Here is a 23,959-nt window from a genome sequence, read left to right as displayed (position 1 = left end):
GTGCACTGGGAGAAGCTGCTGCCTGCTGGAGCTGTTTCCTTAGCTACAGAAGGCAGGAGGTATTTCAGGAAGGAGGCAGGCAGGTGTGGAGAGCAGCCTCCCTCCTGAGACTCATCAACCCTTCACTGGCACCAGGACTAAACTGCCCGGACTCCATTTTCCAGGTGCTTGCTCAGTGCCCTGAGTCCAGCTGGAAGGAATGCCAAGTGCCCATGGCTGTGCTGAAGTCAGCACAGAAGGTCTGTGCCCTGTGCTGTGCCAACAACAGGGGAAACCACCCAGCATCGGTGAGCAAGTACCACTTTAACCTCCTCAGGTGTGACCTTCCATCAATACCCAGGGGATAATCTCCCCTTTGTCCTAGGGATGAAAAGAAATTAATTTCTCCTTTTGAAGCATAAGCATAATGTAATGATAAGAAAAAAATCCTCCAAGGGAACAATTTTGTCCTGGAAGCAGTCTGCAGGTGAGAAGGTCTGAGGCCACATCCAGCTTATGCCACCACAAGCTATTCCCAGCCCTGCTTCCCAGTGCCATGTCCAGATCTGTCCACACTGCACAGCCCCATGAAGCCTCCCTGGCTCCCTTCCCTGTGCTAGGGAGGTGAGGTCTCTCCTCCATGGTTGCCTACAGGCAAACCCCACAGAGGGCTCTTGGGTTGTGCTCGCTACACCCCAGCTGGCCCACCCCTCCTGATGGGAATCAGCCAGCACAGGGACATCCTGGGATTGCTGTGCCATGCTAAGCTGGCCTGCCCGTGAGCACACAGACACAGTCGTGTTGGCTCCAGGAACAGGGAACAGCAGCTAAAGGATGTTTTCATACCCACACCCCCCAAGTCTGCCCCTGGCCTGAGCAACCTGCAGTTTTCCGGGGACATACACCAGCTCCACAGGCGTATTCAAACACACATCCCTGGCTAACTGCCACACCTTTGCCAGCACTTGGCTCTGAAGCTGGGAGACACAGGAACTGCTCAAGGAGAAACGACAAGCCTTTTCCTTTTCAGATGAGCAAAGCAGGCTTTTTATTCAGTCATTGTGCTCAGGTAGTCACCATCTTGCCTGAAAAGTGTCTAGACAAACTCAGCCTGAGTCCCTGAGCCTGCCTAGGCTTTACAGCTTACATGGTAAAAGCCATAAGAAACGGAAAAGAGGAATTGTAATTGGGAGCATCACACAGACAGCAGGTTGCAGTGCTCCCTGTGCTGCATCCTCCTGCTGCCTCTGGCTGTGGCTCTGCATCTCTCCTGCACTGCTGCAGGGTTTAAGCAGTGCAGGAAGGAGGTAAAGGGCTGCTCCACACATGGAGCTGGAGGCTGAGGCACACGCTGCTTGTGTGTGGAGGGCCTTAAAAACCATGCAATGCCTGAGCCCTTGTAAACACATAAGAAGAACCTGTAAGGATCTTCTTGAAATGAAGTCACAGCCACCAAGGCCCAATACATATTGGAAAATGAAGGAGTTTTTCTCCTTGCTTGTATTCCTCTGGGTTTACCTCTTGGTCTATTCTGTTCTGTTCAGTTCCATGCTGTTCAGTTTGGTTCGGTTCAGTTCAGTTCAGTTCTGTTTTCTCTATTCTGCTCTATTCTAGGCACAATCTGGGCCAGAGTTAGGAAGAAACAAGTATCTCCAAGAAATGGCATAGGCACAGAGTAGGTTTGTGTGATCCCCATGTTTTGGCAGACCAAGGGAGGGGGAGTGGGTGTTCAGTCCTTTGGGACTGGGATAGCTCACCAGCAGCAAGGTTGCTAGCTCTGCTCAGAAGTCAAGATTTCCCAGCAGCATTTGCCACTTTAACCAATGGAATGTATCTGTTTCCAGTATAAAGGAAATTCAAAAGCAGCGTGATCAGCAGGTCAAAGGAGGTGATCCTGCCCTGTGAGACCTCACTTGGAGTATTGTGTGCATTTCTGGTGTCCTCAACATAAAAAGGACATGGAACTGTTGGAACAAGTCCAGAGGAGGCCACGAGGATGATCAGGGGACTGGAGCACCTCCTGTATGAAGACAGGCTAAGAAAGTTGGGGCTGTTCAGCCTGGAGGCTGCATGGAAAACAGCTGCATGGAAAAAATGGAAGGCTGCATGGAAACCTCATAGAAGCTTTCCAGTATCTGAAGGGGGCCTATAGGGATGCTGATGAGGAACTCTTCATTAGGGACTGTAGTGACAGGACAAGGGGTAACAGGTTCAAACTTAAACAGGGGAAGTTCAGGTCAGATATAAGGAAGAAGTTATTTACTGTGGGGTGTTGAGGCACTGGAATGGGTTGCTCAGGGAAGCTGTGAAAGCTCCACCTCCGGCAGTGTTCAAGGCCAGGTTGGATGAAGCCTTGGGTGACATGGTCTAATGCAAGGCATCCCTGCCCATAGCAGAGGGGCTGGAACTAGGTGATCTTAAGGTCCTTTCTAATCCTAACCATTCTACAATTCAGTAGGTCAGAGAAGCCATGGCTTGTACAAAACACAGTCTGCACTTGCTGAGAAGTAGTGTATTGGATATTGAGGACTCAATGACAAATCACAATCACAAGTAATTTTAGGAAAACCTACAGATCTGTTTCTCCCACAAGCCTCTGCCTCTCAGTATTCGCACAGCACATATTGTACTAAGCCAGCACAGTCCTCTCTGCTTTTCCCGAGGCAGACAGTGTCACCTGCTGCCAGGCAGCAGCCAAGCCTCAGTGATGCTGTAGGACTGGTGCCGGCTTGTCTAGAGTAAGGGGGCAAGCTGTGTGACTTCTCCACATCACACATATTGCTGGGGCTGAAGGAGACGACGATGTAAAAGATTTGGCAATCTTTTTTTTGTTCAGCTGTTCCCTGAAGTTTTAGGCTTGTATTGTTTGGGCCATGGTAGCTCCTAGAAGTCACCAGTCAAGGAAAAGGTCTCATTTATAGTAAAGTTTTATCTAAATGCATTGTGTTGTAGCCCACATGTGCTCTGCACCATGCTCCAGCAGAGCAGAAATAATCTGAGTCCTACCTCAGGCTTGGGGATTCTGAAAATTAAGAGAGACACTAAGGGAGACGCCTGGTTTTCACCCCCTGGTTCCTTATGTCTGTGAGCTGTGCCAGCCTGCTTCCACCTGTAGTATGAAGGAAGGTTCTTAGCTGACAGTTCATTACGGTTTTGTTCCCTGATGTTTCTTCTGGTGGCATTCGTAGATGTGCTTGTCAGACTGTAAGGTCCTTTAAATGGCAGGGGCTTGTACTTCTTCAGCCCGAAAGAGATGAAAGGAGCCCAAAGGAGCCTTCAGTGGACGCTGCAGAGCAGCACTGTTTACTCAGCATCTGGAGAAGCCACAGATGTGGGTTCCCAGGCTCCCTATGTAATGCGGCAGCAATGAAGCAATTGGGACTTTCCCTGCGGTTACATTTTGTGTCGTTTCGCATAAAAGGTGCTGTTGAAGTGGCTGTTACCTGGTAGCCAACTTCCGGGTGTGTCCCTGATCACCGGTTATGAAGAGCGGTGTCCAGGTGAGACACCCAGTATCGCACCCCTGGGTGTGCTGCCAGCCGTTCCTCCAGCACAGGGTGCGCTGCCTGCATCCTCATGGACTGGAGAGACGGCGAGCAGGTGGGATGCTTAAGCAAAATCAGGCTCTCAAAGCTCCTTTGTACCTTACTGGCTCAGGTCCCTGGTCCCACCTGCCGGTCACTCCCGATGGCAGGAAGGCATGGCCGCTCTGCGGAAATAAGACCCCTAGGAAGCTTCTTAGCTACCACCCCTGCCACGCAACTTAGCGATGCCGCAGCAACGACAGAGGCTTTGCACAGGCTGTTGAGGTCTCAAACACACCCATCCATCCCCTTACCGCTGTGCGTGAGGGCTGCCCCGTGTGCCCCTCGGGGGTGGCTGGCTGCCCCGAGGCCCGTTCCGCTCCCCCCCGCTGGCACACTCCCGGCAGCCACCCCGAGGAGGGGCTGATGCAGCGGGCACAGCCCCAGACCCAGGAATAGCCTTAGGCGCTCAGACCCGCACCCAGCCTCTCCGCCGACAGCTCCGCGCCGCCTCCCGATATCGAGAGCCGGGGCCGCCGGGACCTCTCCTCCCCGCAGGGATGCCGCGGGCTCATGGTAGGCAGCACGGTGGGGGCCTGCCCGACCCCATTTCGGGCCCGCAGCTCCCGCCGTGTTTCAGGCTGGCGGCCGGCAGCGCAGGCCCCAGCGCCCGAGCATCGGTGAGGCGGGGGGAGCAGCCCGGGGACCGCGGCCTCTCCGCCGCAGCGGGGCGGGCGGGGAGGCGGAGCGGCGGCGGCCCCGGCCCCTTCCCCTGCCGGTGCCGGGCCAGGCAGCCCGCGGCCGGGCTGTGCGGGGGGGCTGCAGCGGGCTCAGGGCCTGGAGCGGAGCGGGGCCGGGACCCCCCAGCAGGTCAGTCCGGGACAGGAGGCGGCGGCCGCGGGACGGGAGCCGCGGTCCGGGTTGCGGGGCTCAGACGGCGCCTGCCGCGGCAGCGGGCGGGGGCCTTGCGGGCAGTGGGGCTCCAGCGAGTGGTGGCCCATGGGGCTCGTGGGGTGCAGGACGGGTCGGGGGGATCCTGCCGGTGGGGAGGCTGGGGAAGGGGGTTGGGAAGCCGCTCCCTGCGTGGGGCTAGTCCTGGCCCCCCCGTGCTTAGCTGCGCCTCCCTGGGTGGGCCTGGCTTTGGGGCTGCGCTGCGGGATGCTCACGGCAACTTGCTCGACTCCCTGCGCGGGTGTGCCAGCACCGCCTTGGGCAGCACCCGGGTGTAGCTCGGGAGGGCGACCTGCGGGTCCGGAGTGCAGGGACGGGTTTAGTTTGTTGCTGTGGGAGATTTCTGGGCACTTGACTCTGTTTAGACGCTGTTTTCCTGCCCTCATAGTGGACCACACACAAAGTGGTTTTAACAAATGTTTGTCTCTGCCCGCCTGATGGGCGGCTGAGGCCCTGCCAGGTGCAGGGGCTTCCCTGGGCTCCTGGAGTAAGTCAGTGGCAACAGCAGGGAGTGGGTCCCAAGCCCTTAGTGTCCTTTCCCATAGCACACGTACTGGCCTGCACTGCTGTCCTCTGATGTGAGATGATAGTGTCATCCCACCGCTGTGTCATGGCTTGTGTTCTGTCCCCACGTCATCCTGGCCACAGAATCCTCCTTCTGAAAGCCATACCTGACAGTTTCAGAAATGCTTAATGCTAGCAAGGGGGAGGAGGGGAACATCTCCCTATTTCTACCTCCAGCTTTGAGAGACTGATGCCTTTGAAAGGGCTGTCAGGTCAGGATGAGCTAATGCTCTGGCTGAGCATCTCTCTCCCAGTTTATGACTTCATGCAGTTTTGTTCATGGATCAAGGTCCTGCATTCTCTCTAGCTTGCTTCCCCATCCTTTCTAGCAGCAGTGATGCTGCACAGTGTGTTTGAAATTCAGAAACCTCATGAACAGAATGGGTGTTATGCAGCAGAAAGAGAGACCTTTGTCTGGCTGGCAGATGCTATTTCTGCATTAACATATTTTTCCTTTTAACTGTTTAACCATCATCTCCAGGACTGATGGACATGGCTGCCCTCTTCCTTTTTAGAAAGTTCGGAGAGGGAACAGAAGGTGAGGGGAAAGCTGGATGGGCAAACAAGGTCATGAGAAAGCACTTTGCCCCATGTTGGGATTTTATGATGCTGTGTGACAGGTCAGGCTGCTTGTCCAGGCAGTGGAGAGAGGGTAGAATGTGCCATTTGGGATAACAGGTGCTGTTGAAGTGGACTGAGGTATTTGTTCAGAGGGGAGAAAGTGTGGAAAAAACAGAAGGCAGAAAGACTGCTCCTGAGACCAGACCTGAACCTTGGCCTTGCTGCCTTCCCTGCTACCCTGCAAAGTGGTGGTCAGGGCTGGGCAGCAGATGGAGAGGGAAGCAGAAACAGCTCTTTCAGGAAGGATTTGTCTTAAGTAGTCTGGCAAACAGCCATTGGCAAACAAATAAGTAATAAATAAAAGCAGGGAGGCTGCCGCACCCCTGCAGCCTCTAACTCCATAGCACATATGGGCTTCCCTGGCTTCCCTGTAAGCTTAAACCTCTGCCTTCTTCCCATGGCAGTATCGTGGCTCCTGCAGCTCCATCTGAATGCCTTCCCACTTTTTCATTTTTCTCTGTGATAACCCTGAGATCTGTGGCTGCTCTGCCCTGAAAAAGCTTTCCCTGAGGTTAACTGGTTCATCCCTGGGCTGGTGGCTGCTGACAACAGCAAGCACAGGGTGGTCCTGCAGACAGAGACAGAAATAGCAGTGCTTGCTGGGGACACTGGTCAGGGGTGTGTGTAGGCCCTCGCAGATAAATACTGTCCTTCCGTGCAGAGGCTTCTGGCCAGAGGGAAAGTAAGGCAGCTTCAGAGCTGACATCTGCAGAGTTGTAAAAGGAGGAGTGTCCCTGCTTTAAAATATTCCTCACAGGAAATACTCCCATCTTAACAGGCTGTGAGAGCTTCCCCAAGGCAGCAAAGAGAGGGAGAAATGCTTCTAACACCTACAGGTGATTTCAATTGATATTGAACTAATCAGTCACCTAAACTCTAAGGCAAGCATCAGCATGCTGTGCAAATGCTGACACCTCATGAATCCTATAGACACCAAAGCCTTCTACTGTTGTCACTCTGCGTTTGGTGAAACAGCTCTTCTTACATACTTTAATTTCTGTAAATATGTTTCATACACTTAGCCCTAAATTTGAAGGAAACCCTGCATTGCTGATGCACTGTGCTCAGAGAAAAAGCAGGTTTGTTTTGGGGTTGTTTCAGGACAAGTGTCTCCACTCCCAATTTCCTTCAGCTATGGCTTGATTATGTTCAGTCCCTAACCAGCTATCAGATCCCTCAACATCAAGAGATCTTGGAGCTTTTGAGGATTTCACTTGGCATCTACCCACACTTTAAGATGCCTAAACATCTTTTTGAAGCTGGCTTGAAGTTATTGCTTCAAATGTAGTCGGGACTGGTAATCAGGCTGTAATCACACCTTGTTATTAGGTGGGGACAATGGCAGCAGTTTGCTTACATTATTACAGCAACAATGGGCCAGACTGGGCCAGGTAATGGTGCACATCCCTTCCCACCACCCAGGCCACTATTGTTGCTGCTTAATGGGTGAGACTGGGCATGGAATGTTCCCAGGGCCTCTCTGCAGAGGCAGAGGGAAGTGAGGTGGAGCAGTGTGGCAGGGGGCATGGGCTCCCCTCTCCCAGCCTGCTGCCTTGGTCCCTGCATTACTCTCACCTCTGTGGTGGTTCAGCTCTCGCTTGATCTCACACTTCCTCACCAGGTTTGCTTTTTATGACTCATCTTAGTGGTTCCCAAAGCCCCAGCACTGTCCTGCTTTGCCTGTCCTGGTACAGCCCTCTCTGTATGATTGTGTTGGCGTAAGAACTGCAGCCATGCTAAGGGCTGCAGAGAAAACCTCTTTGGCTGAGGAATTGCCTTCCTAATTGAAATTACTGTAATGCTGCCCAGCCTCTGGGGAGCATAAGCACCACTGTATGGAAGCATTTCCACACCAGGATCAGTTGTGCAGTTCCCAGCAGTGTACCCATGAGAAGCTGTGGCATTCATTTTGACCAAGGAGGGGCTTCTATGCTGTTGTAGTTTGATCTCAAATAAAGATGTGTCTAAAATGGAGTTCTAAACAGGGGAGAGGGGATAGGATCAGTGCTCCTGTTCAGTGGGAGCATGTGAAAGCTTTGGGTGACCCGATTATCCTACCCCTAGCACCAACATTTTGTGTTTTGTCATGTGCAGATTGTGGGTGAGCTGAGAGGAAGGCAGGATCTGCATGAGCTAAACTTCACTGCACCCGCAAGTGCTAAAAGGCAGGGTATGAGAAGTGGGGAAACATGTCATCATGTAATTTAGAATTCCTTCTAATAGGGAGAGGGACAGGGTCTGGTCCTGGTTCACTGAGAGTACTTTATTGTTAGCTGGAAGATGGTGGCAGAGATTGACACAAGGAGCTCCTTAATGTGCCGTGTTGGAGAGTGTATGGGAGACTGAAATTCAGATGAGGTAGAGGTGGGGAGTTAGGGCAAACCCCAGGTTTGGAAGGATAGGTTGGTAGCAGCTCCCAGCTGTAGGTCAAAGTGAGCTCTTGGTACCCTGAGACAAGACCTGGGGACACTGTATTGGCCAAGCCAAGGTGACCCTACCAGAGGAGTCGCCTTGCTGTGCTACTCACCCAGCAAGGTGACACACACTAAGATGACAAACCAGAGAAGTGGCACAGGTTGGGTGCTGAGACGTCACATGAGGGCTGGCAAGCTGATGGGTGACTCACAAGGCTTGGAAGAGGCTGACCATAAGCCATAGGGCATCAGTGCAGCTAGGGTCCCAGCTGGCACTGGGGCTTGGGACCTATCTGGCTGGAGGACCTGGTTGCACAAGCAGGTTGAGGTGGTCTTCTTGGCATGGCTCTGGCTTGGAGCAGAATCTTCATTTTGAAGATAATCAAAACCTGCCTGGACGTGGCCCTGAGCAATCCTCTGTAGCTGACCCTGCTTTAAGAAGGGAGGCTGGACCAGCCTGTTTCCCTTCAGCCTCAACGATTCTGTGATTATTTGTCCCATTTAGAAGCCACCATGGGGTAACCCCCAAGGCAGCATTAGAGAAATGACCAGAAATTGAGAGGTTTCCCAAACTCCTCTGTACCTGCAAGCAGCGGTCTGGAGGTCTCTACACCAGTAAGAGACTCCCAGGGCCTGCAGACTCCAGGCTGGGGACTTGCACCATTCCTTGTGTTTCTGAGCTGGTTTTATCAGGGAGAGGTCACAGATGGCAGAACTCTGCAGGAGGAAAGTCTAATAGCAGAAATGGCACAAAACCAAACTAAATTTCATAGACTTTAGCTTAAGTTTGATCTGTGCCTTGTTCGACTCCTGACCTGTATCTGAGTAGGATGGATGGACTAGGGTCAGGATTTAAATTAATGATCAGAAAGCAATGACCTAGGTGCCTAGTTTTAATTTTGCTGTGTTTGTATACTTCTGCTCTTTTCCTAAGGACAAGTTGCTTCTCAGTGATAAGTACATCTGTTGTGGTACTTAGGGCTGAGCAGGAGGCTTCACCATGCTTAAGTGAGTGGGTTTTCAGTGTAACATATGGTTATTTAGGTTCTTAATGTCTACGTTTCTTGCATTAGAAGATGGTGAGTGACACATTTCTTTCTTAGATATTCCTTCTTTAATTATTATAAATTTGGTCCAGTTATATTTCAGTGGAAAAGAAAATCCAATTCAAAATGCAGGAAGCAAGCATTTACAAAATGGTTTCTAGTTGGTTAAGTAAACCAGCTTAAAATGTGTGGGTCCACAAAAGCAAAAAGAATAAGTTTATGAAAGCATTATTTGTATATGTAATGAATTTAACAATACTGTATTAATATCCTATATTTAATTACTACAATACAATATAGGAACAGAATTTTATTATAGGAGGTATAAAATATAACCAGTGATATAACCTGACTATTTCTGGCTTTCAAGGATTCTGAACTAGTAGAGATTATCCTCTCTCATTTCATCTTCATCAGGCTTGGGAAGGGAAGAGGCTGTCCTGCATTAACCGCAGTAATTTTCTGAACTTTAACAAAACTAATCAGTACTAAATTAATTGGAACTTCTCCCCTTCCTGCTTTCAGAAGTGTTGCTGCTGTCAGAGCCTCTTTTGGAGTTCGTCAGGCTTGAGCTCCAGGTGCTCAGCCACTGAGCAGGCCTGGCAGCAGGGACACTGCATGAATTCCCACTGACTTATTTTTCACTGACGAGAGTGACCCGAGGTCTCAACATGCAGCGGTTACCACTGCCGGGTTCCAATTGGCCGTCTTCTAATTTAAAGAGTTTTCAGTTCAGACAAAATCTGATTACTTGTAAGTCAGGTAAATGCTTCCAGAAGTCATCACTCCTTCATTTGTTCTGGTTCCAAGTCCTCTTTATTGCTCTTTCCTTTCCTATTACACTGTTGTTAATCTTCTCATCAGGCAGCTTCATTGTGTTTTTCTATTGGGAGATTTTCATCAAGTTTCATTTTTCTTTCATCCAAGTTTTTAATTTCTTGTGTTTTCTTCCATGAAATTTCATCAAATTCTTCCTTGTTCAGAAACAAACAAACGAACACAAACAAACAAACACAGACAAACCCCAAGGCAAGTACTGTTAATAACAGCTGCAGAGGCTGGGCCACCTCCTGAAGACAGTGCTTTTTAAAGACTTCCAGGTTAGTTCAAGTTATAGCAGTGATCATGAGGGGAGGTTTGGGATGTGTTGGGTAAGGATGCAGGCAGGGAGAACAGGTTATACAAAATCGGGCAAAAAGCAGGCTTCTGGACTGGGGCTGGGCCAGGACACACAGCCGACAGCCACCGTGAAAAACCCTCTGTATCAATGTTGTATCCCAATGTTATCCATCCCCCAAAGTGGACACAGAGCCTGTCTGATTCTTGCTAATTGTGGTAGGGCTTCAGTGGCTGCTGGGGCACTGAGAGGCTTGCAGTGGCTCATGCTGGGACATGGCTTCCTGTCTTGGCCCCAGATCAATTTGGCCACTGTATTCCTGGTGCCAGCACTGCTGTGTCCAAAGTACCCTGGAAGGACAAGGGTACTCAGGCCTGGGGAAGCTCCTTTTGTAGCCATCTGCTGCAGCACCTCATGTTTAATCTCCTTTCCTCTTCCCTGTGAGCATGCGAGCAATGATGCTGTGGAGGGCAGGGGATGGCTGCATGTGGACCCCACAGTGCTGGCAGGATGGGCAGAGCAGTTCAGGGATTGCCAGCCCTTCCGCAAGTGCCAGCTTGGCTACATGGCCCTGTGTGCAGGGAAAGCAAGCTTGTGCAGAGAAACCAGAGACAATTTCTCTGCCTCCCTAATGCTTGCCACCCTGATTCTTTTCCCTTTTCTCCCTGATCCCAGATAGCTTTTTTCCAAGGCTGACTTGCCTGTGGAGCATCTCTGGTGCCTGCTGTTGGATGTGGCATGTTTGAAAGAAGGCAACCTGTCCCAAACCTGCCAGCCTGCGCAGTGTTGTGCACTTCCCCTTGCAGTGGGAAGAGCTTGCATGTCCCTCCATGACCACACCACTGCCAAATCTGCCATCTGTCTCACCACATCCTCTGGCTGATGCTGCACCTCATGGCCCACAGCATCTCTGCTTCTGATGCCTTGTCCCTTTCCCAGCCTGGCTGCTGAACTTGTCCAGATGTGACACTTCTTCCTCTTGCTGAAGGGAGAGAATACACTTCCTGTGTTATCCTCCATCATGTCCATCACTCCTGAGGCCTCTTGCCAATGGGCATGGCTGGAGACGGGCAGGAAGGCAGGGCAGTGGGTGCAGGCAGTGCCAGCCTCAGCACTGACACAGCAGAGGCTGTGTGCTGACTGTGCCCTGCTTACCTTTCTACGCTGGGCAAATCACCTGTGGTAGGTGCATGTCAGGGGGAACCTGAACCCCACTCCTTGCTATGCATCTTGTCCCATTCCCGCTGGCTTGGCATGCACCAACATGCCCATCCCAATAGCCCAGTGATTTCACTCTTATCTCTGATGCTCCAGGGCCATTTGACTCTCCAGGTCCTCTTCATGGAGGAGACCAGAGCAGGCTGGTGGGTGTGAAGCGCTGTCTGCCCTACCCTGCTTGGGTAGAGCTGCTCTGCCCTGCAGCACATATCTGGATGAGGCTGTGCTTGCGTGTCCTGGGCAAGGGGAATTCCCCAGGGGGTGATGCGAATGATGGGGACAATCTGTCTTGTTGGCATGTCCGAGCACCCATTGCTCTAGGAGGAGACTGAAACAGTTGGTGCTTTGCAGAGCAGCATGTCTGCAGCTCCATGTGTGCCTGGGAGAGCTGCCTCCCCTCCTGGTCACCGCAGCAGCAGCAGCTTTCATCTGATCTTCCCCGAAGGCTGCATGGGCTGCAGAGGTGGATGGATGTGTGCCCCAGCAACTAGGAGACACTGACTGCATGCTCCCTCCACTGCCCAGTGAAAAGCAGTGCCAGGCTGGCTCTGCACAGAGGCAGGATTTGGTGGGAGGGCAAGCAGCTGGCCCATGCCCCAGGCAAAGTCAACACAATCTGGTGCTGAGACTATGAGGGGTTCAGCCTCTTCCCTCCTCCTTTTCAAGGACCAAATTTGCTTACACACTGGGGGAGAGGTTGCAGTGTGGGTGGATCCCATTTGGATGCATCCTCAGGGGATGGAGGTGGCTGAGCCAGGCCTTGGGAAGCACCTTCTCTCCTTGCCCTCCTGTTGCAGGCTCTTGTGTTCACCATCAACGACTTCTCCTTCCCTTTGATGCGCTATTGACTCAAACAGGTATGCTGAGAGCTAATCCCTCTGGTGTGGCTGGATGCAGCTAGTGCAGCGGCTGCTAGGGCCATCCTCACTTGCAACCCTTGATGCCAGAGGCTTCGCTGAGCTGCCAGCTCTCACACTCCCAGGGCAGCATAATTCATCCCTGTTGTGTGGTGTTACCCGGGGCTGCTCAGAAGCTGGGCAGAGGAGGGAGGAAAGCCTCGCCCGGGCCAGGGTTGGCAAGCAGTGTGCTTGTGGGCTCCTTCCTGCTGCAGCCCAAACCTCGCTTTGCTCCTGGCACTCAGCACAGGCAACAGAAATGTTCTAGCTCCAGAGATGCTCTAAAATCATACGTGATGTGTGTGTGTGTGTATATATATATATATATATATATATAGTGTTGTAACTCACTGCTCTCAGGAAGAAGCATTTGTGCTTGCAGAGAGGGGAGCTGGGAAGGGCAGGAGTATTTCTTTGCTCCTGCAGCAGAATCACTTGTGGAGGACATTGTGGTTGCTTGAAGCTGGGAAGGAGCAAAAGTGGGGAGGCTGGACCCTGGGAGGGACAGTGTGATGCTGCCCACCTTATACTGGCCCCTGGGAGGCTGTGAGATGAGGGTGCTCAGGGTCAGGCTGCCCCCAGTGGGCTGCAGTGCAGCAGAGCTGGGCCCAGCAGTATGGGTGCCAAACCTGTGCTAATCTGCCATGCACTCGTGCTTGGCCCCTGTCACACAGCAGGCTTGCGGGCAGCAGCAGTGGGGAGGGCTGGCTGCAGCTCAGCAGCAACTAAGCAGCAACTATGCAGGGAACTTCGAATGCACCCACTTTCTCCACCACCCCATCTGCCATCCCCAAGAGGGAAATGTCATCCCAGCCAGGCAGGACACCAGGGCACAAAGCCACCAGAGTTGCCTAGTCCAAGCAGTGCAGTAGTGGGCTTCCCACTCTGGGTGCCCCTCATGCTCTGCCCAAGTCCTCTTCTTGGCAGACTTCTTCCCTCTGCCCTGGGTCAAGGTTCCCCCCTGTCACTGGTGAGAGCTGTAGCTGTGCTGCTTGATCCCGTGGCTGGCAGTCTCTCTGCAGCAGGTGGCTTTATAAAAGGCAGCAGATAAACCTCCCACTTTCCTCTCCACCTCCCACATCTCCCTGCTCCCCAAACAGCGGAAGGGACTCTGAGAGGAAAGAGCTGCCTTTTCTCTTAGCTCCATCCTGCTTCCCCCCGCATCTTCAGGCACTACAGTGCTCCTGGCACATTGTGGTACTGTGAAAGATACCCGTGACCCACACTGACAGCTTTGGGCTGGCCCCTAACAGTGTCACAGCTGCTCCTGGTTTCCATATTGGTTTCCACAAGGGAGTGTTTTTCCCAGTGGAGGTGGTGCTTTACTTCACAGAGGTCTTAAAATCCTCCTCTGTTTGAGCAGTTACTGAGTAGTGGAATGACCCACGTCCCACCACCTCTGCAGCCTTGCTGAGAGTGCCAGGGGAGCTGCTGCTGCTGGGCTGGCTGTGCATGGGCACACCATGCCATGGTCTTGGTGTTAGCAAGCAATAAACAACTCAGGGTACCCTTTGCAGGGAGGATTAAACCCTTCCCTAAGGGCAGCTGCTGTGGTGGTCCTCAGAGGCAGCAGGGGCTCAGAGCTGTCCTCATCTGTGCGTATCATCGTTAATTAATTGTAAGTGCTCTGGGGGCTGCAGACAGCATTCAGCATCCCCATTCAGAACAGGGACCTAGTGGTACCAGGGGCTCTTTACTGTTTTCCTGAAATAGTGTTCTCCACATGTGTGTGCATGTGGGTATGCTGAGAGCCCTGCGATGACTCCCTGCCCCTTTCCCACTTGGGTCTTTGTCCCCTGCAGTCAGCTTCTGCTTTGTCATAGAATCACAGAAAAATTTGGATTGGAAGGGACTTTTAGAAGTCACCTACTCCAACCCCCCTGCAATGATCAGGGATATCTACTAAATCAGATTGCAAAGAGCCCTCTCCAGCCTGACCTTTAATGTTTCCAGGGATGGGCATGTACCACCAATCTGGGCAACTTGCTCCAGTATTTCACCACCCTCATGCTAAAACATTTCTTTCTTATATCTAGTCTGAATCTACCCTATTTTAGTTTAAAACCATCAGCTCTTGTTCTGTTGCTACAGGCCTTATAAAAACATCTGTCCATATCTTTATTATAAGCCCCCTTTCCTGGCTGTCTGCATCCACAGACATTACCCACCAGCAGCTGAGGGGCTCCCTGCCTTTCACTTGGGCTGAAGCTGGCCCAGGTCATGCTTTGTGCTGAAGACTGTTGGTTTAAGCATTATCCAAGGACAAGGGTGCACAATGCAGAATGAGCACAGGCCCCTGCCCTGGGCAGCTTACAGCCCAATTAGCTCCTATTTGCTTGGTGCTTTGCACACACAAAGTGCAGTGTGAAGGGCTAAGCACACTGTGTGCACAGCGGGGTATTGAAATATAAACCAAACTCAGGTTAGAGCCAGTCTGCATGGTGGCTTAGTCAAATGTGGCAAAAAGGGCTGGTGGTGGAAGGAATAAACTCTGCTTGGGTTCTTCCTTCCCAATTCCCATGGCTCCAGCAGCAACTGCTCACACATGTGTGGAGGAGGTGCTGGAGAAGTGCTGCTCTGTGCATAGCGTTGGAGGAGGTGCTGGCCCAGACAAATCTCCCGGCTGTAGATCTCACTGTAAGCACCGTTTGCTCTTGGTTGCCTGAGGTTTGGTTTTATTCTTGCACCAAGGAGCACTGCAGCAAATCAGTGCTGCCTTCCTGAGTCCAGAGCATCCCTCCCGGAGAAGGGTTATGCAGGTGGCTGTTATACTGCAGAGGAAGGCCACAGATGTCATCCTGCAGAGAGCCCCACTGGGGGCCAGGGGCTGGGACACCTTCTTGTTCAGAAACCTCTTACGTGCAGCTTAGTCTGTCCTAGTGCTAAAATGCATCCACCCTGTGTCTGCACAATGGTGCTGGGGGTCGGGGGGGGCAAAGAGCTGGGGGCAATGTTGCAGCCACCACAGGGGGCTGTGGCAAGAGGGGGTTTTGCTCTCAAACGTTGTGTTGGCTTCAGGTGAGTCCTTGGGGCAGCATGACCCTGCACAAGGTTTCCCAAAGGTGGCTGCAACCTGCCAGTCCTGTGAGCAGGAAAACTTGCTCGACTCCACTGAATGGTGTCACAGTCTTGTCCTCCTGGTGAGTTATTTTGTTTAGATGGTCATTGGTGGTGAGGCAGGTTTGGGGTGGTGAGTGAGGAGAGAAGAGTGAGGAGGACACATATTTTTTGTCCCAGGAAGAGTTAGCTCTTGCCTCATCCTGCTGCCTATGCACTGGGTTCCTGTGCCTCTGCACTGTACCTTTCTGTGGGAAGCACTGGGGACAGGGGTAGCAGTGCTAAAGGCAGGCTCACCACCAAGGGGAAGGGGCTCACTGTAGGATTTGCATCCAAAAGACTCACCTTAAACCAATACAAGCCATTTGTGACCCTTGGTGGGAGAACAGTGCCAGAGCTTACAGGTGGGGAAGATGATGTTTATTTATGCAGTCTTTAAGCAGGTCTGTTTTACTCAGTTGTGCACATACAGTCAGCTTGTCATTCATCCCACTCACTCTCGCACTCATACCCACCATCCTCATGAGAACCCCAATGCATGTGAGTAATATGGGGACAAGGGATGCTGACTGTTGAGTCCTCCTGACCAGTCTGGGTATTCATATCTTCATTATATAACAGTGACTGACCTCAGCCTCTGTAGCCCACCAGCTTGGTTGCCACTTGTGGTAACTCCTTGTTTAGAAGCTGTGTCTAGTTTCTGGCAGGCTAACGGGACTCACTGGTGTATGTCCTGTACGAGGCAGCTGCCATCCTACCAGTGATGGGATAAGGCTTTCTGCTGATGGGTGTCTGTGCCATGGCCTTAGCAAGGTGTGAGCACAGCATTCATATCAATGTCAGTGTTTGTGCTACCAGTCTCTCTGCATCCAGCACCTTGGGTTCCTGGAGAGATCTTGCTCCACTCTCTGTGGGTCACAGCCTGGGGACTGTCACAGTGGAGTTACACTCCTGCACAGGCAGCTGCCCAGAAGCTGTTGAAGGTGGTGAAACAGCCCTGCCCAGGGATGCTGCTGACCCACACCTGCTTGTCTCACAGGCTACAACCAGCCTGACCTTCTCTTTGCTTTTTGGACATGGAGGCCATGATCTTGAGAGGGAAGGGGTTTTGGAGGGGTGTGTCTGTGCTCCCATCTCCTCTGTGCTTATACCCTTTGGCAACGGATATGGTCTGTGGTAAGCCTGTTCTCCCACGCACTGAGATAGAGGGATGGAGATGTCACCATGCCCTTTGGTGCCCAAACTGCTTCCTCCAGGGTGTGTGCTGAGCTTGGTGCAGGGTGTTGATTATCCTTTCCCAGCCCAAGGTCATTTGTTAGCCACGCTGAGTCAGTGGCAGTGGTTTGGGTTTCCTGGCCTCCTTGTAATTGCAGCCCTGCAAGGTCAGTCACTGCAGTCCCACAAGGTGGGACACCAGAGGTTTGCCTCCCGTTGCAGTCCTGAGCACACCAGGATACGAACCTGATCTTTCCATTATGGCAGTCCTTGTTCTCCCCTCCCGCAGTCTGCCCACCTCTCTTTGTGAAGGAAGAAGGATGCAAAGGCAGTCAGGTAGTGGGGATACTTACTTTCTAGGAGACACTCCTTGGCTTTTCTGCCGGCTTTTCATGGCCACAGACATCTCCATCAGCAGCCCTGTGCCCCAACTACAACCCGCCAGCCGAAATGAGTAATGCTGGAGCAGGACACCGAGGCTGGGTAAGCGCAAGCATGCTGAGAAGCCCGGCTTAGTCATCTGAGAGTTCCCAAGACTTTGTTTTGGTGTTTTGCTACTCCAGCTGTCCGTGCATCCCCTAGTAAATGAGTTTGCTGGCAGGGTGCTTCACGGGAAAGACAAATTTTGAGCAATTGCATTTGTATCTAAGACATGCCTGATTTTTAATTGGAAATCTGATTCTCTGGATTAGTGCCCACCCAACCAGAGAGGAGAAGCATATGCTGGTGTATCAACAAAACAAACAGATCACTGAATATTAAAGACAAACCTTACACACTGGAAATGCTTCATAAAAGTAACACAACAAATCTCTTTCAATGGCGAATCTTTCATGTTCACTGTGCATTTGCAACCATCACAAAGAGGAGAAAGAAGGATTGCCTTTCTCTAATGCTCTGCATGTTATCTGACCCTGTTTTAGCACCTTTCTTGTAAGACCTAGAATAGGTAGAACATATACTGTGATTTCTGCCTGTATGTTATCGCCTCATTTTCCCAGTCCTGCCCACTTCTGTGTTTCTTGCTTACTGCTGTTGCTTCTCCAGGACAGCAGCTCCTCCAAGGGATGCCTGTCTGTGGTTGGCATCTAAAGGCACTGCCTCATACGCAGCTAATGGGAAGCTCTCCCAGCACCTTCTGGATGTGAAGGTACCCACCCAGCTCTGTTACTCACCAATATTTCCTCCTCTGGCCCTTAAAGACTGAGGAAAGCACAATGGCAGTGGTGTAGCTTGGAACAGGAACTGGTCTGGTGATACTGTGGGGTTTGATCAGACTTTCAAGATACGATCGCAGAGTGCTGTCACTGGAGAGTGGCGAAATGTGGAATACATCTGGTGTGAACATTTAGCTTAGGTGTTCCAACAATGACTAAGTCTGGCCTGCAGTCAGACTGTGTGGTCTCCCACTCTATACTGAGTAAGGAATCTCCTCCAGTTGGAGGGAGGTCAAACATGTCCTACAGGTCTGAGTTTAAGCTGTTCCCAGTATACATGAGCAGAAATCTCCATTTGCGGTTTCTGCTGCATGTGCTGTTCCTGGAATATTTACAAGATTTACATTCAGCTGGTTGTTCCCAATGGTTATTTTAATGGTAATGCTGCAGCTATAGAATTTGCATAAGCTTTTCTAAGAGCAGCACCATAAAAGGTGAGATCAGCTGCAACAGTCTAGAAAAGTACCAGTTTGAGTATTTGGAGGTGGCTTTCCATGAGTATCTCGGCATGAAGGGACAGCTAAAAGGCAAGAGAATGAGTTTGAAATCAGCTTCAGAGGAGCTGTGATATCTTGCAAGGAGTGCATTACACCATGACATGATGGCTCCTTTGGGCAACTGACTTGGAGGTGCCCAAGAGATAGGGGACACAACTGGACTGGTGGCTTCAGGTGTCTTCTCCTGCAATTTCTCTGTGCAGTAAGACTGTGGCATTGAGACAGCAATGCTGGGTAGGAAAAGAGGAGCTGGTTGGGCTGTGTGTGTGTGAAGGCTTCTGTGCGGGAATGCTTGGAGCAAGAGGCACTAGCACCATATCCAGGAGGAACCCATTGCTTTTGGCCACCAGGAGCAAAATGTCTGCTACTGAGGGAAGGGGGTATCAGCAAGGATTTGACAGGGAAAGGCAACCTGTACCTATCCATATGAAAGTCCCCTTCCCCCCACCATCCTCTGGCAGGATGTGCCAGAGGTGCCTAGGAGGAAGCTGCAGGATCTTACTGCTGGATATTGGAGCGGTGGTGGCAGAGAAGGGACTTGGAGGTTGCCAGGAGTCTCCTTATTTATTTGCTGAAGGTCCAACAGCTCACTTGGTCAGAGACGCACTCTCCATGTTAACAGGCCATTAATTATTTAGCAGCTGAAAATGCCAGATGGCAATGGCTCTGCTGCTTGGGGGAAGGGGGAGAGGGAGGGAGATGTGCACATGGGGAGAACAGATTGAGAGCATCTCCGTAGGAAAGGGCTGACCCCAGCCAGAGGTCTCAGTGGCCCAGGTGTTTTTGGAGCTGTCTGATGACAGGCAGGAGGCAGGCGAGCCAGGGCAAACAGCTGCCACTGGCCAGAGTGGCCCATTCATTTCCCACAGATCTCCCCTTGCTGGGGTTCCCTCTTCAGGGATTGTTATCCTAATGAGGCCATGCTGGGCCTTGAAGTACTGGACTGGGAGGTAGGCCACAACTCAGGGCACTACAGGAAGGCTTTTCCAGCCCAACTCTCATTTCACACCTAACTGCAGGAATGGCAGTTCAGTCCCAAGTCTGCTGGGGTGCCCTTTGGAGCAGTATCAGCTTATCTCAGTTGTTTTGGGAGCCCCACTAATGGTCACCTGTCCCAGCTTGGCCTATGTTGTCTCCAGACACCATGGACTGGCCAGACCAATGCTTACATGGCTAGGGACCTCCAAGGAGAACTGAAGATGCTGTAGGCAGCATGGGCAGATTTGTAGCAGACACGGAAGCCCATGCCCCAGGTGACAGTGCACCATATGCACCATAAGAGGGACTCCTGTGAGTCTGCATGTCCTGGGCATCTTGATGTCTGTACTTCAGTGGCTTCTGATATTGCTTCAAAACATCTATGCAGGTAGCTGGATGCCAGCCTAACCTTTCAGTAGGATGAGCCTCAGGCTGTGCTAGGTTCATAACCCTGGTCCAAGCACCCCAGCCACTCTTTCAGGGGAGATTTTTCTTCAGACTGAAATTAATGCTTCAGAAATGAAGGAAATAGGAAGTCACCATCTCTCTGTGTCTAATTTTAAAACTGCAGGCACCAAGGGTAGTTCTCAAGTTCTTCAACCCTCTTCAGAGGCTGGTTTGAGAATCCCTTGGGAATTCCTGGTGTCCCACTGATGGCATTTGTCAGGTTTTCAGAGCCTTTTTTTTCCCCTGTGTCAACTCTGTGCTTGAAAACCTCCCTCTTCCTCGGTCATTCCTTTCCCTGCATGAGGAGGTCAAAGAGAGTCAGTCTTAGACATGTAACCTGCGTCAGCTCCTCCCCCAACACCCCTGTCCTACCTGCTTGGGTACCCCTCTGTGGGGTGGAGGTGCCTGGGCTTCTCAAGAGCTTTAGTGCAGGACTAATCTCTTCAAGCAGGAAGCTTCATGGTCTCAGAGAGAGAGGCTGAGGCTACAGCAGTACACATAAAACCACGTGCTACTGTAGTGTCCCATCTGTCACACTGACACAGCAGAAGTAAATGTTTCCCAACAAAAGAAAATCTGTCCCTTTCTAAGCCAAGGCATTCTGTGTGTGCTCTCCCTGTGCTCACCAAGGACCTCTCAATCGGGTTTCCTTTGGTGTTGAAGAAGAGTTGATCCTGTCTGGGAAAAACAACCATAAACACTTTGCATCTCCAGGTCCCTGGAGGTGCTGTCTCTCTTTGCGTTCTCCATTGCTTAATCGAACTGTGACTCCTGCTGTTCTTCCATCCTGTCCGTGTGGGCTGAGAGCATCCTGCAGCAGGGATCAGCTGTTGCTGGGCGACTGCAGGGCTGCAGCACAGTCCCTGTTGTGATTGGAATACAGATAAAAAGGAGGGAGAGGAAATAATGCCCAGTGGCTTGAATACAAGACTCAGAGGAATATGTGTTAATAAGTATGCGTGCTGAGGTTTCATGTGGCCTTTGCAATGACCACAATATACTGATAACAATATACTGTGCTCAGCATCTCTGCAGGACAAGGCACTCATGTAACTCCTTATAAACTTCAGGCTGGCCAGATGTGCCTGTCAGCAGCACAAGTCCCCAAGAATAGAGATGTGGAATAGCTGCAGTTGGAAGGGCCCCCTTGGAGGTCATCTGATAAATGTCCTTGTTCAGGACCAGGCCAACTTCAAAGCATTGTCCTGAGACAATGCTTCTTTGTCTATCTGTTCCTACCCCTCACCAGTAACCTCTGTCTTCCCCTAAGCAGGATTTTTAGTCCTCTAGAATTACCCACCTAAAAACTTCCAGACATCTGGTACATCTGCTTTGAAAGGCACAGAGGCACTGGGTTGGCCTGACCCAGTCCGAAGGGAGGTTTGTTGCCTACCTGGGACAATGATCAGGGACGTTGCAGAGAGGCTGCCTGCTCTAGTAGGTCCCACTGACTATTACCCACCTCTAGTGATCCATGTGGGTGCTAGTGATACAGATAGCAGTAGCCCAGAGAATGTAAAGAAGGACTACAGAGCCCTGGGAGAGGTGGTTAGGGGCTCTGGAGCTCAGAATGTCTTTTCATCAATTCTCCAGGATAAAGGGGAGGACCTTAAAAAGGCTACGAGGATCGGCCAGGTTAATAATTGGTTAGAAGAGTGGTGCCATAGTCAGGGGTTTGGGTATCTAGAACATGGGACTCAATTTAGTAGGCCAGGTCTACCAGGGGCTGGTGGAGCTGGTCTGACAACAAAGGGGAAGAGCAGTTTTGGTAGGAGGCTTGTCAGTCTAGTCAAGGATGCTTTAAACTAGATGTGCTGGGGGAGGGGGGCATCACTCCATCCCAACACACCCAGTCAGTTGCCAGCACTTGTAATAAATGCTTGGAGCAATGCAGAGATATTCCAGCTGCTCCAGCCAATGAGCCGGCTTCATTTGGAGCTCGGCTCAGATGCCTCTGTACAAACGCCTGTAGCATGGGGAAAAACAAGAGGAATTAAAGTTGTGTGCACATCTATGGGGGTATAATAGGCATCACAGAAACATGATGGGATGGCTCCTATGACTGGAATGTTGGAATGGAAGGTTACAGGCTCTTTAGAAAAGACAGGCCCAGCAGGCGAGGAGAGGGAGTTGCTGTTTATGTTAGGGATAGGCTGGAGAGTATGGAACTCTGTCTGGGGACAGGTGAGCAGTCAACAGAGAGTTTGTGGATCAGGGTTAAAGGGAGTACAGCAGTGGGGGGCATTACTGTGGGGATCTGCTACAGACCGCCTGATCAAGAGGAATCTGTGGATGAAGCGCTCTATGGACAGATAGGAGCAGCCTCATGCTCGCAGTCCCTTGTTCTCCTGGAGGGCTTCAACCACCCTGATATCTGTTGGAGGGACAGTATGACCCTGCACAAGCAATCCAGGAGGTTCCTCAACTGCGTGGAAGACAACTTCCTTCTGGAAGTAATAGAGGAGCTGAGAAGAAGAGGTGCCCTGCTTGACCTTGTGCTCACCAACAGGGAAGGGCTCATTGGAAATGTGTCGCTCCAGGGCAGCCTTGGTTGCAGTTATCACAAGATGGTTGAGTTCGAGATCCTCAGGACAGTGAGAAGAGCGTGCAGCAAGCTCACTGCCCTGGACTGCAAGAGAGCAGACTTTGGGCTCTTCAGGAACCTGCTTAGTAAGGTTCCATGGGATATAGCCCTAGAGGGCAGGGGGGGGCCAAGACTCTTGGTTGATATTCAAGGATCACCTACTACAAGCTCAGGAATGTTGCATCCCTACTAGAAGGAAGTGCAGCAGGAGGGTCAGGAGACCTCCTTGGATGGATAAGGAGCTGCTGAGCAAACTCTGAAGGAAGAAAGAGGCTTATAAAAGGTGGAAGCAAGGACAGGTGGCCTGGGAAGAATACAGGGATGTTGTCCGGGAAGCTCAGAACCAGGTTAGGAAAGGTAAGGCCCAATGAGAATTAAACTTGGCTAGGGATGTTAAAGATAACAGGAAGGGGTTCAATAATTACACTGCAAATAAAAGACAGACTAGGGACAACGTGGGCCCTCTCTGGAAGCTATCAGGAGAACTGGGTACCCTAGATTTGGAGAAGGCTGAAGATCTGAATGACTTCTTTGCCTCAGTCTTCACTGGCAAATGGTCTGACTGCACCACCCAAGTCTTGGAAGGCAGATGCAGGGACTGTGAGGATGAAGACCTTGGGCCCACTGTAGGAGAGGATCTGGTTCGAGACCACCTTGAAGTCCATGGGCCCCGATGAAATCCATCTGTGGGTCCTGAACGAGCTGGCGAATGAAGTTGCAAAGCCACTGGCCATCATATTTGAAAAATCATGGCAGTCAGGTGAAGTTCCTGATGACTGGAAAAAGGGAAATATAACCCCCATTTTCAAGAAGGGGAAAATGGATGACCGAGGGAATTACAGACCAGTCAGTCTCACCTCTGTGCCTGGCAAAATCTTGGAGCAGATTCTCCTGGAAGGCATGCTAGGGCACATGAAAAACAACAAGGTGCTTGGTGACAGCTAACATGGCTTCACTAAGGGGAAATCCTGCCTGACCAATTTGGTGGCCTTCTATGGTGGGGCTACAGAAGTGATGGACAGGGGTGGAGCAGTTGATGTCATCTACCTGGACTTGTGCAAAGCGTTTGACCCTGTCCCACACGACATCCTTGTCTCTAAATTGGAGTGTCATCAATTTGATGGGTGGACCACTCGGTGGATAAAGAACTGTCTGGATGTGCGCATGCAGAGAGTTCTGGTCAATGGCTCAGTGTCCAGCTGGAGACCAGTAACGACTGGTGTCCCTCAGGGATTGGTGTTGGGACCGGTCTTGTTCAACATCTTTGCCAGTGACGTGGATAGTGGAATTGAGTGTGCCCTCAGCAAGTTTGCCGATGACACCAAGCTGTGTGGTTTGGTTGATACACTGGAGGGAAGGAATGCCATCCAGAGGGACCCTGACACACTTGTGAGGTGGGCTGATGCCAACCTCATGAAGTTTAACCATGCCAAGTGCAAGATCCTACACCTGGGTCAGAGCAATCCCAGGCACAGCTACAGGTTGGGCAGAGAAGAGATTCAGAGCAGCCCTGCAGAGAAGGACTTGAGGGTGTTGGTCGATGAGAAAATGAACATGAGCTGGCTTCAGTGTGTGCTCACAGCCCAGAAAGCCAACCATATCCTGGGCTGCATCAAAAGGATTGTGACCAGCAG

General features: G+C 51.4%; 1 protein-coding gene across 1 annotated transcript in view; it reads left to right on the top strand.

Moving 5' to 3' along the window:
- The first annotated feature begins 4,262 nt into the window (after positions 1 to 4,262).
- TMEM63C (transmembrane protein 63C) overlaps positions 4,263 to 23,959 on the top strand; it is a 36,463-nt gene continuing 16,766 nt past the window's right edge. Inside the window, 1 exon segment of the mRNA XM_034062149.1 lies at positions 4,263 to 4,373. The gene's annotated coding sequence lies outside the window, so the exon portion shown is untranslated.

The sequence above is a fragment of the Melopsittacus undulatus genome, chromosome 4 (assembly GCF_012275295.1).
Source record: "Melopsittacus undulatus isolate bMelUnd1 chromosome 4, bMelUnd1.mat.Z, whole genome shotgun sequence".
NCBI lineage: Eukaryota > Metazoa > Chordata > Aves > Psittaciformes > Psittaculidae > Melopsittacus > Melopsittacus undulatus.
The sequence above is the reverse complement of the archived record's forward strand: the minus strand, read 5'-3'. Positions and strand labels throughout refer to the sequence as shown.